General features: G+C 38.6%; 1 protein-coding gene across 3 annotated transcripts in view; it reads right to left on the bottom strand.

Moving 5' to 3' along the window:
• The window catches only part of rhobtb4 (Rho related BTB domain containing 4), a 56,025-nt gene extending 39,375 nt beyond the window's left edge, over nt 1-16,650 (bottom strand). The window contains exons 1-2 of one of the 3 annotated variants that reach the window (XM_081367229.1): nt 16,581-16,650; nt 15,897-16,183 (exon numbers count right to left, since the gene is read on the bottom strand). The gene's annotated coding sequence lies outside the window, so the exon portion shown is untranslated. Of the gene's footprint in view, nt 1-15,896 lie in introns of all 3 variants that reach the window. The other 2 variants (XM_081367230.1, XM_081367228.1) reach the window with 2 other exon arrangements.
• Nucleotides 16,651-17,158: the final 508 nt, after the last annotated feature.

Below are 17,158 nucleotides of genomic sequence, written 5' to 3'. Positions count from 1 at the left end.
CACTGTAAATAAATTACTAATAATTCTGTACAGGAAATAATCTAACAGAAAGCCCCTCTTGTCTCAACAAAGATCTATATAAACACTAAGCATATACGCACACGTACGTCTCCAAGATGTCTTATAAAGAGCACTTCGTCTGGAAAGCTTCTGCTGTGTATCTGATGAATGTCTTTAAAAGGTCAGTTGTACATACATTCTAGAGTATAAGCATTTTAAAGACATGTTCTAAATGTCTATTTAACATTTGACAGGAAACATCTCATAGACACGTTGCAGGTGAGCAGTAAGATGTCTCCCAGATGAAAACACGCACATCAAAATCTCTGCGATGTACGTTTGATATCTGGGATAGTGTAGGGGGTCTCAGCAAATGTAAAATATTTTGTATTAATCTGCAGTAACGATTCATCATATATATTCATCAATTCACTTGTGATTCCTTAAAAAGACAACAACAATGAACTATTGTTGGGGGAGGGGGCCTTAAAAAATAAAAATTTCTTGAAAATAACATTTTAATATGTTGACAGGGAAACTCGTTGATATTTGTTTGAGATACTTAAACAGACACAGCAAGTAATACTGACCTCTAGTGATAAATACTGGTATAAAACACAACACAGACCTCTAGTAAGTGCTGAGAAAGACCCATCACCCAGAAAATATCACCCATCCATCACCATGGTGTTTCCGTTTTTATAGTATTTCAATTTTGAAACAATGAGCACTTAAAAAAAAACTCGTTTCTCAAACATCTAGACTGCGGATTGGGTCTGTCCATGATGTCATTGCACAAAGCCTGCCAGTGATGTCAGTCACAGATTTTAGTGAAGCACATACAGCCCCTGTTCCCACACTTCAGTCAATACAGCCTTTTCTGCCATCCATCTTAGACCCAGCTGGACTCTAGCAGGCATGCCAGTGCCAGTGCCTCAGTGGGCCCTGAGAAAATGATGCCCCTGTGGCCTCTCTGGAGCACCCAGAATGAGAGTGAGAGACTATGAACATGTGGGCATTGTGGGATTTGTCTATGAAAGGGTTTACATGGAATGATGTATAATGAGGTGAGGTTAGTGAAAGTGTCTGAGCCTATAATGTACAGTCAGACTTCTTATACTGACATTATGACAGCGCAAAGCAAAGGAAATGGAGGGCAGAAACATAAATTAGGCTGGGTGGATGAAGGGTGAGCCTGGGAAACATTATGAAGTGTCTCCTGCAGAGTTGAGCTATGTTTGTTATTGTGGATTTTGGATGTGAACCGCAGGTCATGAGCACGCACATTTAGACGCACTGTACATGCACATTAAAAACCGTCTTTCACATTCATATCAAACAAACTCACACGTACTCTCACTTGGCATAAAGTTGCTAACATGATGCATCCTCTGTTCATGCAAGTGGCAAACTTACAAACTGTGTTTTACACAGCTATCATAATCGGATGCGTAACATTTTACTGCAAACATCTTCATCTTCAGACTAGGCAAAGTAGGTCAGACCTGTTATACAATGGGGAATATTTTTAAGAAGCATAAATGCAAAGAAGTTGAGCCACAAAAAAAAAAAGCATAAACAGGAAGTCATAGGACTACGTCAGTACATCGATTGCAGCAAACAAACTGTTATCTTGACTGGGCACAGTGAACTGAATGAGGCACAACCCTGTCATGCGTACTAATAGTTTGTGTTAAATAAGGGATAAGATTTAGCGCCATGGACACAAAGTCACCAAACAAGTCATTAAGTGCATAACGTGAAGGAAAAAGATGAGATTTACATTCTGAGAACAGAGGGAGGTTTCCTGGTATCAGTACACAAACAGTGGCATGGTGTTGCCCATGTGAGAGGCTTGTGAGGTTGTGTGCAGAACATCCAAACAAAGATAACACTTAGGAAAACAATGAAGATAAAATGAAAGAAAATGGCAATTAGTGTAGATATACAGAAAATAAAATAATTTCTGGGTTTCTGTATTGAGTCTTTCTATTAATAGCCATTAATTATAAAATTGTGAGTCTGTAGCTACAAACATGATCATCATGAACTTATGCACATGAGGAGGGGAGTCACATTTATATTCAAATTAATTATAATATACACAGAACCAAAACCCCAAAGTGTATAAATCACTGAAATCAATCAGAAATTGATTCAGTAAGATTTAGAAAACGTTTGTGCCAACGTGTTTTCTGCTGAGTTCATCATTAAAACTTTACTTTCACTGCTGATTCATGACTATATCATCCGGTGAAAATGACAGGCTTCTCTCTGGTGACTTAAACAGGACTTCTCCACCCACCGCAGGCTCATGTTTATCTGCATCCATGTTTGTATCTGTGTGTGAACTATTTATTAATTCTTTGGCAACATCCACTCTTGTTTATCATGTCAAAAAGCTGCATGGAATCTCTCCATAGACAAAAGACAGGCAAGGGTATGATGGAGGGGGGTAAAGAGGGGAGAATGTGAGACAGACTTTATCTCCACAACACTGAGACAGGCCACACTGTCTTATCAACCCACAATTTTAAGCTCTCCAAGGATGTTAACATTGTGAGTTCAGGCCAGCTGTCAGTGTGCTACATGTGACCTACTTACTGTTCTGATTTATGTCAGCGCACTATAGGTGTCAACTTTCTTACAAAGTATGTAAAAAATGCATTCTCATACATAATGGGGGGCACAAAATTTATCTTGAAATTTGCTTGTATTTGCTGAGTGATTCAGTTATAGGTTTCACGTATGAAGTGGAGGCAGACACTCATCTGACACATCCAATGGCAAAACCACCTGCCAAACACAACTCATCCACCCAGCGCTCAAGAGAACCGCACGTTGTTTGCGTGACGTCAGCTACACTCCTCCATCCTATTCCAATCAACAGGCTTGAAAAGATGACAGTGGAGAGAGTAAGATAGCTTTAAGGTGGTTTCCCTGCATTGTTCGGTGACATGAAGATGAAGTGAGCTTAGCCATGCTCTAGACTTCAGTCAAGACTAACTCTCCAGGCCTCATTAGGAAGGGTATCTCAGACGCTTCAAGCCATTGACAGACACTTCTGCTCTCCCGCAATCAATTAATATCTACCCACATGATAAATGCTTTAACAAGCACTCTGAGCAACTATAGGCCTTATCTGCTTATAGGCCCATAATGGGTGAGACATCTTGAGTCAGATGTGATTCTGATCCCCCCACCCCTGCTGCGTATAGTTCATATCTTTACTATTAGCAAGACATCTAATCTTATAGTAGAATAGGAGACAGAAGCGTTGCCACTCTTAGCAGGATGTGCCATGTATTAAATGTGAACATCTTTAAGCAGAAGCTGCTCAAATGAAGAGGCTAACCAAACTAAGCCTTTACTCAGCTGTTTAATCACAGAGCTACACCGGGGCCAAGTGCAGTACGGCACAAGTTCCTTTCAAGATTACCAAACTTCGGCTAAAATTAACTGAGTAATATCATTTTGCACATATAGCTTGGAATATAATGACCGTTATGTCTCAGATATGACCCAGACGTCCCATTTTTGAAAAATGACACTTAACCTGTCACAAAAGATAATGAAAGGAATATCAAGTCTAGTTTTCAGGACCTTTTTCCCTTAAGCCTCATATCATGTCTGTCAATGACATCATTACCAGTTGAACTCAAAGAACTGTGTGATTAGCCTGAAGTCAAAGTTCTGCTTCTCTGGAATTACATTCATTTGAAGACAAAAGCTGCATTCATAGACAGACAAACCATTTTATTTAGTTTCTACCCACAGGGTTAAGGGGATGAACACTTGCTGGATAGGAAAAGACATTAAAATGAACTTTTTTGTGTGTGCAAATTATCAACCACATGAATTATTCGTTTAGCACATCAATCTTTGTTCTGATCTGTGGAATGAAGTTACTCAGTGCTGCTATTTATGTATTATGCTGCAATGTTCTTAACCTCTGGACGAGACTATACTGACCATCACACCTGGGTGTGGATACACACCAGGGCTGTGTTTGCCAAGAATATTTATTTTACTACTTTAAATATATAGACACAGTGGAACATCTAATGGTAAAGCTTTCCTCTGAATCCTTTGGAGTAAATATCTAGCTTAAATAAAAGGTACAATATGTATTTTTTCGCCGTTAGGGGTAGCAAACCTCTTCAAAACAATAACAAAGGCTTAGATTGATGAGCATTGAATCATGGAACTTGTCGTCATGCCGATGGATCTGATAATGTTTATGTATAATATTTATGGATAAGTGAAAATATTCATGTTTTTTTAACATGACTGTGGTATGAAACAGGGCACGACTGCTAATGACAGACAGATATCAGCACCACACACGAATCCCGGGGGATATAAAGGAATGAGGACATTTCATTCTACCGAACTACCCGCAAGAGCTGAATTACTACTGTAAGAATTGAAATGGGAAGGTTTAAATAAAGTTAGATTTTACGCGAGATATCCCGAGCGGAAGGGAAAAACGGGAAGGGGGAGAGACAAAGAGAGATGGGGAGAAGGAAATGCACGATGTGATTGGGTGGAACGAGGAAGAGTCACAAGTTAAGGAATGTCGAAATAAACACTGAGTAATGAGCACAGAAGTCTTGGTCTGACTCCTCTATCCTGTGGGCACAACAGATACGGAAAATATCCAGGAACCCACGCGTAATACTCGGCAAGCACGGATTCCTCAAGACCCACAAATCTGAGTATTACACTGATGGCAGCGCCGGTTGGCTATTTATCCTTATGTTTTCTGTATGGACACATTCTGCTTGACTCTGAACAACGTAAAATAGCCACATCAACTTGCAGGCACGTTTATATTGTCCATAATATTTTACATGCTATATTTTTGCAAGTTCGGATTACGTGCCAGTCAGTTTATTTGACGTATTAAAATTGTGAGGTAACACAGCACTGTTTCACTTGGTCTACACTAAACTGCATTTGAGTGTTTTGAAAGTTATAATGTTATTCTATGTGTTAGTTTGTTGGCTGTATGAGACTAGCAGTAAACTAGATCAATATTAGAATATCATACTGTTGATATTCTAATATTTCATCATGTTGAACTATATAACATTGATTCATTTGATGTACATTTGCTCCCCTGTCTAATAGAGCACATGCAAGAGCGGCGTCTCGGAAACGCCACACTGATATTGATCCTCATTTTATTTCTCCTATTGTCCCATAGTCTGCTTGCCATGGTCCATAATGTTTGAACGAAACAACTACAGCGTGCCGCTAGACGTTACACATTTGTCCACGTCTGTTGCCATGGTAACTATGGCAGTACAAGCGGAAACGCAGATATTACGTCATCAACAGGCGACAAGTGACAAGAGACAGGCACTATTTAAAATTGTTTACAAATTCTTGGAAACATTTAGGATAATGTAAGTACACAATTACACTAAATATATAACCCTGTGAAAGTGGTTTTTGGATATTTAGATACCTTTAACCAGCAAGACAACCTTGGGTAACCAGTTTCCATTACAGATTTCCATTACAGATCCATTACAGCAAAACTTTTGCAATATTTTCTAAATGTCGCTAAAAAAACTATAGCGAAATGACGGCATTTCCATTAACCGATGTTATGAGACTAAAACGTAATTTTTTCCTCTTGCGATAAGTCATTCCAAAAATTATGGCAATGGATGTTGGTAGGTTTACATATATCTCAGCCACCGCACCAGCCATTATTTTTAATCGAAGGGAGACATAGGCGTATTATCCAAGCATTAATGGCAAGGAAAGGCCCTTACACTTGGGAGCGGCACATATGAGGTGTTTCTCCATCTGCTTCAAGGTCTTGATATATTTGGGCATTTCTTTGTTGTTTAGAATCCAGTATTCCCGTAATACTTTTGAGTTCGATGAAGAACTCTGCCTTGTCTTCGGTCCAAACATACTGCGCCATCTACGTCAGGTGACCTGTAAATGCGCAAAAACTGTTTCCATTGCAGTTTTGGTAAATATACCTTTTTGAATTGCCTGAAAAACCACCTTATGCGAGTGTAAAACCTTTTTTTTTGCGATATATATGGGAGTTTTAGCAAAATTGATGTGTTTCCATTGGGTGTATTTTCAATTCGCATTTTCAATTTGCGCAATTTGAAGGGTAATGGAAACGCTGCTACTCATTAGCTGTGTCGGTCCGCCAGCTAGATCAGTTCGAAACCAGCAATAACCAGCATGGAAATTCATTCAGTTTAGAAAAAAAAAAAATATATAATAATATTAATTAAATTGGCACATGGTGTTTACAGGTGCATGCCAGTGTACATAAAATATGAATTCACAAAAAGTAATTATAAAGCACACCTAGTGGAAAGTATCTTGTATTCCAAGCAAATGGAAAAATAGTAGCTATAACGTGACATTAAAAAATGTCACAGGGTCCAGGAGAAAAAAAGCAGGCTAATTTAATGTTAACATGCCAAAACAAACATCTCTGAAGCACCACAGGCCAAATCGGAACCTGCTGTCCACCGCCGGGGGAATGAGGAAGTACACTGCACTGCTGTTCTGCTATAGGAGCTGAACCTGCTGGAAACAAACCAAAGGCCAATATGCTGCTGTGATTTTGTTTCATAGTCTCACATTTTCTCAGTCACTCCTCATTTCTCTCTCTCTATGTTTTGGGTGGAGGGTTTTCAGAGAGAACAGGTCAATGTAATCGCTTTGGAATGTATTTCCATAGACTGTTTAGAACTGGAATTAGCAGGGTAAATAGTTAAAATTAGGCCCACAAATATAAAATTGTTACCAAATAATGAGGAACTGCTATGCACACAGAACTCACTGAATATGGACACAAACACATGCACACACAACAAATTGACTGTCTGGCACCCTGCTGAACACTTAAAACAACATCTCCAAAAAGCACTGGAAAAATCTATATTGGTGTTATTTCTGTGCCTGTCACATCAGCACTTGCCAGGGGTCAAAAGAGTGCAGACAAATTGTACCTGCTTATTGGTACTATGTAAAAAAATACAATTCATAATGTATTATGAGTATTCAAAAGTATTTTTTTTGAATACTCAGAATCACATTTAATTGTACTTAAGTATTAAAATAAATATTAAGGTTTGTCTTTAGAAATGTACTCATGCATTCAAGGAACAGAGGAGACTGTCTCATTAAAGTAACTTTGATGCACATTGTATTTAACCTTGAATAGACTTTTTAGTCATAAAAAAACCCTTGCAGAATATGTCTAAAAAAATAAAATTTCAAGGAGTAAACTCAGTAAAGGGTATATTTCACCCCCTGGAAATGTAATTGAGTAAAAGTTCAAATATGTAATGTCTGTGCCACTAGAAACATGGAATTGCAAACAAAAAAAAAAAAAAAAAACTTTTTACTGTTGATAGTAAACAGGTTTCCTGAACACTCCCTAATTACAATCACAGTACAATTACTCAAGTACTGTCCACTCTTGCAAATATACAGTGGCCTCAAAACACTATTTGGAACCTAAAGTCAAGTCACACTTAAAAATACATATTGTTTTATCATTTAAAACAGCTTTCTTTTTGTGAAATGCATTGCATGAAAAGCTTGTGCATTATGCCACAAGGTTTGATATTGTTAGATCATGCAATGACTTTCATACATTTGTACATGTGAGATACAGAAAACTTCATTTGAAACAAATAAAGCAATCTATTATGTGTTGGATGATGGTCATACAGTGAGATGCATTGTCAGCCCTTATGTTTTGTGCTTCTATGAGAAGAATTACAGCAGAAGCTGTTGTGGGTGTTCTGCACAGAAATGCCACACCAGCCACTCCCTGCTCAACAGGGTTTTCCTCATGATTCATTGTGTGTGTTGGCTTATTACTACTGTATATGTGCTTTTTATGGGATCACAGATCAAGTTGGGTGTGCTATTTTGGAATGTGGTTTTCAGGCACTGCCGGGACATCGGGTCAGGTTGCTTTGCATCTACTCTACAAAGAGCAAATGATTTGAAAGTTAATGTGTTTCTATATTTTACACTGTGTGCATGTGTGTGTGTGTCCCCCCCCCCCCCCCCCCCCCAAGAGAGCCTTATGAAAACTTTTTTAAATGAGTCAAAACATTTTTGCACTGCTGTAACTTTTGGGCTCAGGTAGTTATGCGAGATATGTAAACTCAAACAGTCAAGGAAACATGGTCATTTACTGAAGCCACAGTGTCTTGATCCAAAAGCAAATGTTATGTGATTTGATGAATATAAAAATGTGGTGCACTGACTGGATCAGACTGGTGTTGACTCTGGGTCTGGAAAGTCAAAAATGTTTGTGTATGTTAACATGCAAGCAGTCTGTAACAAACACACACACACATGTTGTGTTTTCATGTTTTTGGGGGGACTTTCTATAGACATAATTTTTTACTGTACAAACGGCACTAACCCTACCCCTAAACCTACCCATCACACAAAACTTTCTGCATTTTTACATAAAAAAAAAAAAAAAAACATTACTTAGTATGATTTATAAACTGTTTTCCACATGGGGACCAAACAATTTTCCCACAAGGACAAGGATTTCGGATATTGCCATCTTTGTGTAATGTAGGGTTTACCAGACCACACACACACGCACACAATTACCACATGCAGAGGGCCTCATTTAAACATGGGTGCATCAAATCTATGCTCACATGTTGCTTTTGTGCAATTATTCTTGCAAAACACATGGATTACACTCAGAATTTGCGCATACAATCTGTCAGATTGCATGTAAATCAGAGCCCAAAGGTCCAAAACCACATATAGAACACAGGCTGCAGTAAAAGGATCATATTGATTGTGCAAAACTATGACAAAAATTTAGCTGACAGGGTTTTTAAATTTAATACATTTCTGGAAATACAACACTGTCATTAGCAACTGTTACAACAACTACATGGAAGTACTTCTTTGGAGGAGCAAGACGTGGCCTATCTACCCATCAAACAAAACAAAACTTAATTTAATGTACTATATTATATAAAATGTACTCCAATGTTAATATACCATTTTTTTTAAAAACATTAATTTAAGAATTAAACTTCAAAATAATATTTTTATTGTATAATTCAATTAATCTATGGTTTGTCAATAACAGATAAAGGTTATATATCTGAACAGTTATGTACACCAATAGTTGGCGACAAGTGACTTTTTTTATGAGTGAGTCACTGAGTCATTCATTTAACCAATTCAATCAAAAGCACCGATTCATTCAGAAACTAAACAAGCATAAGACACTGCTGCTAGTATGTGTTTCTCAGAGACAATATATAATATAATCACCTGGATACTCTCTATGCCAGGATCTGCACTGTGGATATGTTGTTTTTATTTTGACAGCAGAACATTTTGATGATTAGGTTTTAAATGTTAAACTAGCATTCTTTCAAGTATTCATTGACATTTGAAATGTCTGGAGCTTCAGAAAAAAAATGTAAACAAAACATGACATATAATCAACAGCTATCAAATGTTTTGTCAGAGCAGCAAAACCTGAAGTACATTACCCAGAGATTACATAAACCGGTACATTAACTGGAGAAAATATTTAACATTTCCGTACAACATCATTTGACTTTTGAGAAAAAAAAAAAAAAAAAAAACATACTGCAAACACAACAGACCTTGATATCTAGTATTAAAAAAGAAAAGAGGTGGAGAAATAATGCACCCAAAGGTTTTTCTTTTACATACTATCACAAGAAAGAAGTTTATTCAAGTGTGCTATTAGAATACTTCTTTTAAATTAAAAATAAGAAAGTATACTTTCAGTCTACTTTTTATGTACTTCTCAGAAATATACTTAAATTACATTCAAGTATACTTCTACTGACAGAAAAGTCAGTAGAAGTATATATTTGTCTTATATTTGGCCTATACTTGTAGGCTACTCAATCTTTTGATCGAGATATAACTAAAAGTATAATCAAGTATTCTATACTTGGCTTTTAGTTGTGTTTACTCTTTTGATTGAGTAGCCTAATAAATACTTCTTCACATATAGGGCCCAATCTTGCACCCAGCGCAATTGACTTTGTACACCGACGCATGTATCATTCCTATTTTGCACCCGACGCACAGCGGACTTTTCCCTCCACAGACGGACGTCTGTAAATTAGGGAATGAACTTGCGCTCCCGGGGGCGGTTCAGCGAAAAGAGGAGGCGTGTTCCAGCACAAACATTCCCTGGGGCTATTTTGCAGTTTCAGAAAACAATTCCGCCACAGACCAGGAAAAACCTAGTCTAAAGTCAGTGGCGCGTTATTCAGATGCTATTTTAAGGGCGCATGCTTGGCCATAATGTAGCGTGTGCACAACATGCATACACTTTGCTTCTCTCATCTATCTATCTACACAAATACAGCAGTTCCACACAAACTATACATAATTACAAGGAAAAATATTACCACACAAGGGAAATCATTGTGGTGTCCATGAAGATGTGAAAAAATAGGCATAAATCTAGCTTACCCATTTACCCAAATTATTATACGCCTGTTTAACCGAAGTTAATTTGGGTGGGTTTCTCCCATCCCCCTACAATGTCACTTTTCTGTCTTTTACGGCCCTGACGAGAACGTCGGTCTCCTCGGCTGTGAACCGCTCCTGGCGTGCGCCTGGCAAATCCGCCATCATAATAGCAATCCGCCATGGAACAAGCACGTCTGCTCTTAAAGGGAATGTGAGATGTCGCTCTGATTGGTTTATTTCACGTTACGCCCAAACCACACCTATGAAGCTACTTCAGACCAACCCATTTTAGATTTGCGTCGGACGCAAGAGTCATTTATCCCGCCGGTATAATAGCAACAGCACCCGAGATCCGCCCGCAAAGTTGATACTTGCGTTTCAGATTGTTAAAATAGGGCTAAAAAAATAAACAAAAAAAATGTGCTACAAGCATACTAGTAAATTATCAGTCTATAAGTTCACTTGTAGTATAGTTGCAGTACAAACAAAACATTTTTGTAATATAGTTGTGCACTCAAAGTTTACTGCTGTTACACTTAAAGTATACTTAGACTTTTATACACTAAAAAGTGGGCCATTTTAGTCCCAAGCAGTACAGTACACTTACAAGTATAATACTAGTACATTGATATTAGTATACTTACTACATTAAGTATACATAAATATACTTGACCTTTACTTAAGTATACAGTAGTAAAATTAAAAAACTTTGTCAAATTTAAACCAATGCTGTTGTGAATAACTTATAACTTCAGAAGGCAATGACTCCTGTAGAGACAAGCAGTCTTGGGTGACTGAGTTCATGCTCCCCGAAAGTGTGTCAATAGTTGTGCAATGTGCAACCCTATCTGCCCTATCCGTTGAACTCGAAGCATACACACATGAACAAACTGACGGAGAGTAGGAGAGGGAATCTGGACTAGGACAGGGAGGAGACAGGGTGAGGACCTTATCACTGAGCAATTCCTGCACAACACCTGCCTGTCCTCACGTCTCTCAGCACTGTCACATGGACTGCGTGTGTCTGTGTGCACAAAACATGCTTACGCCACTGAAGGTTTCACAAACAAAGCAGAGAGCTACACTTTCTAAATGGTTCTGGAGATAAATAAATATTTTTAATTTATTTATTTATATTTAAAATCATTATAATTATACTTTTTTAAATAAATATATAAACTGTGAGGAGTGCTTCCAGGATTGTAATGAATGGATAATAGGTTTCTGTATCAATCCATTTGAAACAAAAGTAAAAAGAAGTTTTAAAAAAGACTAAAGGCCCGTTCACACCAAGGACGATAACTATAAAAATAACGATAAAGATATAATTCTAAAAATCGTTCTCCATATTAAAGAATAACAGAGTTCACACCACAACTATAACGATAAAGATATGAGGAACGATATCGTTGGGATCACTTTCAGAACGATTTTTTTCCAGCTGTCGAACAATAAAACACTGACAGCCAATCAGAACCCATTCTAATTTAAAGGTCTCGCGCATTTAAAATGGATCTGGATCATCCGGGCGCGCGCGTGCTTAGAATAAAAAGACCGTTATCGGTCGTTGGTGTGGACGCATATATAGTTATCTTTATCGTTATCTTTATAGTTATCGTGCTTGGTGTGAATGGGCCTTAAGACACTGCCTAAAATAACGTGTCACAATGGCTGGCACTACCTTCATCAAGTATCAGTTGTGCACATCAAGTACACAGCACGTATCAGTTAAGTTTCACTTAACACTTGCCCCCATCCACATGCATCAAAAATGCATGTTTGGGCTTTTTTAACTGAAAGCAACTTGCACTGACATATCTTAAAATATGAAATTCGAAATTTTTGCCCGAACCCAGAGTACTCCCCCGTTGTTGTAAGAGTATTTAGGACTAGAAGTGAGGAGCTAGAGAGGTGGAGGGATGCTGTTAAACTGTCAACGAACGGAGGCAAGTTTGCTGTATATATACACCTCTTAACTCGTTGATTAGGTTGATTAACAGAGTGTGCTCCACTCGTGTCTAATTAGGTTTGATTATCTGAACGTGCTCCTCCCGAACTTTGTTAATAAAACATAATTTAGTTTAGATGTGGAAAAAAACCTTTGATAGAACCATTTTGATGACATTTTCTGCTATTTTTACAGTATTTTCTGTAGTAAGTTGCTTTGGATAAAATTGTCTGCCAAATGCATAATAGATAACCCTGCACATAAAATGTACATATTGGTCAGATGGTCTCTTCCTGTCTAAAGCCCCTTTCACACAGCGCGTTGATCCCGGGAAATTGCCGTAAAATTGCTAGAGAGCCTTCTGTGTGAACGCAAACACGTCCCGGGATTGACGCCGGGATGGGGACCTAGTAACATTGCCGGGATCAGTCCCGGAACGCGGCCTGTGTGAACAAAAGCCGGGACCAATGCCGTAAGGGGTGTGTCGTAGTGATGCCATCGCACGGGCCTTTCTACAACCTATGCTACAGCATATGGGGAACAAGCCACTCGGCAAAGCCAGTGGCGCTACTGGGAAGTATGGACCCATCTTTGTGTAGAAATGACGAAGAGTCATATCACATCCTGACGTCACGTGTCTTTACGGGATCTTTACGGGATGTGTGTGAACCAAAATCAAACGATCCCGGGACAAATCCCGGGACACATTATCCGTGTATTTTCCGGAATCTCTGTGTGAAAGGGGCTTAAGTGTGTTCTTGGCCAGAATAGGCTGCAATAAAGACCAAACTTCTACCGCAAGTCAAAAGTCTATTCGAAACTATTCAAAAAGTCCACTTACTCTCCACTCATTCTCACTGCCTTACTAAAGCTTACAGTTTGTTTTTCTAATATTCCTCCTCTTCCTACCTCCCATACTGTCTCGTAATTGCTGTTATAAGACATAAAATGAGCTGTTTTGCTGTAACTATCTTTCGTTCTCGCTCTCCTTTTCAAATGCTCTTTTTGTCTTTTAGTATGCAGCTGTGCATTATTCATCCGCGATCCTTTCCCCCGCAACCCCTTGCAAAGTCTTTCCAAGGATCTACTCTCTTCTTTCTCCTCCAGTTCCCTCTCCCACTCTTTTCTCTCGCTATCGGCCCGCTGTCCTGGCCTCAACTTTCTTTGCACACGGACTCTCCCCTTTCAAAAACAACTGCGAGAGCAGCCAAAAACGCAGAGGGAGACAGAACACTGTATTGACCGTCTCTCTAAACTGCATTGGTCCAGCACAGACGGACATCATGTGCTTTGGGGAAATGATGCATGTTTGTTTACCCCCATGTTTGTACATGCATGTGTGCAGAGTTCAGGAATGAACAGCACTTGTCTGTGTAATGTAATTTGTGCATTCAGCATACAGATGTATGCCGTGTGCAAAATTTACTCATCCTGTCATGTGTTGTGACATATTCATCTACACTGGAGACACTGGAATTTCTACCTTTCTATGTATTCCTACTGGGATCTGGATGGCACTTTGCCCCGGTAGAGAAAGTGGAATGTGGAACGCCCCCCTCCCCCTTCTTGTATCAGGCCATAGGGAGTGCAAGACCAAGTTAAAGATGTTGCTCAATACACTGGCCCCGGGTCTTATATAGTTCCCAGCTGTGTGGAGCTGGCCAGCTCCTCGGTGCTCGAGAGGCCTGGAATGTTTGGAGTGCAAGCTTGTTGGAAAGCTCAAGTCACCAACAACAATCTCTTGGAGATGAAGTAGATAAAGAAAGAAAGAAAGAAAGAAAGAAAGAAAGAAAGAAAGAAAGAAAGAAAGAAAGAAAGAAAGAAAGAAAGAAAGAAAGAAAGAAAGAAAGAAAGAAAGAAAGAAAGAAAGAAAGAAAGAAAGGTAACATATTCCACAATCTGCCTCACCCAAAAAACAATGGTTTTAGTTCCATGACAGATAACAAACGGTTGGAAAAATATGCAATTGTACCCTTAACGGTCTTTAACTGCCAGTAATCATGTAGTTACTGTTTCCAATGTGTGTCAAGTTTGTATTGTCCAAACAACATGATCAGCCTCAAACCTACAGATATGAATCTGAGCTTAAACATTTGCCATGGCAAGTTAACTTTAAATATCTACATTAACTCAATCAAGATATGCATAGTAGCATAACAAGTTATTAATTCACAAATCAAAGTGCAATGACATAGAATTTCCTTCTGTAGCTGGTCTTGTATCATTTGAAATGTAAATATATTTAATGAATGTTTCCCACAATAAATATCATTATTAGTTATTATTATCATGCGTTCATTATTAATACAGCAGTGAGGAAACGGAAAAGTGAGGAAAAGTGTGGATTATGACCGGACAGTCAGTGTTTACTCAGCTGTGCGAAATCTTCAAAATCTATGTGGAGAAATGTGGAAGTAATATAAATATAAAAGTGCCACGTACATCCATTCGGGTAATTGTAAATGTCCATTACGTGTTCCTCTAGCTGAGGAGTTTTCAACCTTTACAGTGCCAATGGCTTCTATACAGTAGCCTGACTCTAACTCATGGACTTTTTACATTAACTTTGATTTAAAAAACATTAACTACTTTATAATGTTCAGCAGATTGTTAAACAATCTAAATTAGATAGTTGGGCTGTCACTATGTCATGACCCACCCACTTACCCCCTTGAATATTAGGGACCCCTACTTGAATCCTGAACCCATATTACAGGAGTGACTCACAGTCTGTTTACAAAGCACTGGCTGTATCTCAAAACTTATTTAGCTGCCTATTTACCAGCATTTATTGCAATGGTTTTTGACCAGAACGCGCCTAGGGAAAACGGTCAGTCATCTGAGCAGTTTTAAGACACAGCCCTAGTATAACAACCTCAGATTAACAACCTCACAGTAAACTCGCGAAGAAATCGCTAAAAAAAAAAAAAAAATAGGTCTAGCCTACTTCACGTATGGTCGTGCTTTTAACACTGTAAAAGGGATTAGGCTATAGTTATATTTACAGCTTCTTTGCTTCCGATCTTGTCATTATTTGTCAATAACTTGTTTTCTGTGTTTTCGGAATTCAACCCAATTTTCTTTATCGTTGATTAATTTCAAGTGGTTGAAAAAGTGTTATGAACACCACTGCAGGTTGTCACTTGTTGGCACCACTTTGATTTTTCATTAGAAAATTTAAAGCAACAATTTAAGTTAATTTTAGAACAATTGTAATAGGTTGCAATGTTTCAAAGCGAACTAATGTGAGTCTTGTCAGTTGTCATACTGGCATCAATCACGACAAGATGAAATTACATTTTTAAAACCTGAGAAAAAAAATAATGCACATATGGGCTAAAAATGTGGATCACACTAAACAGCACCTGTAGGCAAAACACTAGGCTAAATGTCATATCAAACTAAAAAGTTTTGTGTTTGTAACAAAAATAAAAACCGTACTTACCTTTAATGTGATTTCGCCTCGTGAATCTTTCGTGTACGCGCGTCAGTAAAGTGCTCACTGCCTTCTACTAAACCATACAGTTGTGTGTCCTTCTTCCAAGATAAAAGAAAAGGGAGTTGGAACAGCCCAAAAACTCTTGGGAGGGACAGTAAATGCAGACCAACAGTTCTGAGATCCTGTAACGAAGGCTCTCCGGTTGGGGTCTCTCCCAGACAGACAGGCGAAGTGTGCTCGCGTGGTGCTGATGCGAGTTTTTTCTCTGTCTCGCCCTTTTGATTATGTCACGCCTTTGAAAAGAGATTCGTACAATTATATCTCTACTTTGCCACAACTCTGTAGGAATGCATTTCGGGATATCCAGTCATACCAAAGTAGGCTATACCATAAACTAAACACACACTCACACAAACACAAAAAATGACGGGGAAAAAGCAGCCCTCTCAGGTGGTTTTGGAGTAAAAATGAATCCCGCGAATCAAAAAGTCCAAGTGAATCGTGTGAGAGGCCATCAGCGTGATAACAAGGAATGAAACTTTTTATTATTCAGTCCGTAAACGTGTCCTAGTAGCCTAGTCTACGAGCGGCCAATTAAACTACGTGCCTGCTATTCCTTTGTCTACCCTATCCCATCCTCCCACCGTGTAACATGTGTGAACTGCCCCTCTGTCACAGTCGCGCGCTCACCGTATCGCCTCCAGTCGCCTTTTGCCCCTAATGTCTCGCTCTGGCTGCTGTCATATGTCGTCCACTTGCTGTCCTGTGAAGTCCACTGACGAACGCCAGCGCCTATTAACAGCGTGACGACACTGACACTGACACTACAGCGCCACTCCCATCCATTCATAAAGTGGAGCGCGAGAGCGTCTGCCTACAGCTCGCGCTACAGCGCGTGGACAGTCTACGGCGCGTGTTGTGTCGCCACTCAAAGGCTGAAATTGTGCAAGTGATGGAATGGGACGTGTGCTAAACATAGATGTCAATTGTTATATTTAGCTAAAAGCTAATTTGGGTTCACGTTATAGTGATTAAGTAAATGCTATTAATAAGGTAAACATCAATGAATTTATTTTCATATAATCATTGACTTCCTCTCAAGGAATGCATGAAGGTAAATATTTTCAGTACAAGATCAAAATAAATGAAAGGAATGTAAATATTTAAAATATAAATATAATTGTTATGATCAAAATATGAAAAAGAGGGTAAACAAAACATTGCAAAGGATTTTGTTTCTCTCGAACTCTAAATTTATTTAATTGTAG

This window comes from Scardinius erythrophthalmus, assembly GCF_964197995.2.
Source record: "Scardinius erythrophthalmus genome assembly, chromosome: 5".
Classification (NCBI taxonomy): domain Eukaryota; kingdom Metazoa; phylum Chordata; class Actinopteri; order Cypriniformes; family Leuciscidae; genus Scardinius; species Scardinius erythrophthalmus.
This window is presented reverse-complemented; position numbering and strand designations above follow the sequence as displayed.